This window comes from Echinops telfairi, unplaced genomic scaffold (genome assembly GCF_000313985.2).
Source record: "Echinops telfairi isolate 266 unplaced genomic scaffold, ASM31398v2 ScPeMD7_22;HRSCAF=79, whole genome shotgun sequence".
NCBI classification, from domain to species: Eukaryota; Metazoa; Chordata; class Mammalia; order Afrosoricida; family Tenrecidae; genus Echinops; species Echinops telfairi.
The window spans coordinates 14,119,894-14,120,154 of NW_022103919.1; positions in this window are offsets into that span (position 1 = coordinate 14,119,894).

A 261-nucleotide genomic window follows, 5' to 3' on the forward strand; every position below is an offset into this window, starting at 1 on the left:
TGCTAGCCATAGTTTGTTATCCAAATGTCAATGTGTTGTGATGTGGTGGTTTGTATGTTACTATTATGCTGGAAACTATATCACCTGCATTTGAAAAAACAGTAGGCCCTCAACATGTGGGTGGCAACTGCTTTGGGGGTCAAATGATCCTTTCACGGGGGTTGCCCAATTCATAACAGTAGCACAATTATAGTTATGAAATAGCAACAGAAATAATTTTATGGTTGGGTCACCACAACATGAGGAATTATATGAAAGGGT